Source organism: Anarrhichthys ocellatus, unplaced genomic scaffold (genome assembly GCF_004355925.1).
Source record: "Anarrhichthys ocellatus isolate YVR2014 unplaced genomic scaffold, GSC_Weel_1.0 scaffold47, whole genome shotgun sequence".
In the NCBI taxonomy this organism is placed as follows: domain Eukaryota; kingdom Metazoa; phylum Chordata; class Actinopteri; order Perciformes; family Anarhichadidae; genus Anarrhichthys; species Anarrhichthys ocellatus.
The window spans coordinates 2160181-2160608 of NW_022280077.1; positions in this window are offsets into that span (position 1 = coordinate 2160181).

Genomic DNA, 428 nt, shown 5'->3' on the forward strand with positions numbered 1-428 from the left:
ACACACACACACACACACACACACACACACACACACACACACACACATCTATATTGCAGAGAAAACTAACAGCCCTGAACGTAAACATGAAGGCTGCCACTGTGTTTTGCTGAATAGCTATTGTTTCTGTGATAACACAGTGAACCCTTTTCCCGGGTCCAACCCACATCCACTTCCTGTGAGCAAAGCGTAGACAAGCTTTCTTCCACACACTCGCACAACCCATATTCTGGATTCATGTAAGACGACTATGCCATCGTGGCAAAAACGTATCGCATCTGAATGATCGGGACACATGGCGCTGACAATCAACAGAGAAACCTGGATCTTCTAATATGGTGTGAGACAACTTAAATGCACGAAACCGTTGCCCAGCAGGACCACACACACACACACACACACACACACACACACACACACACACACAC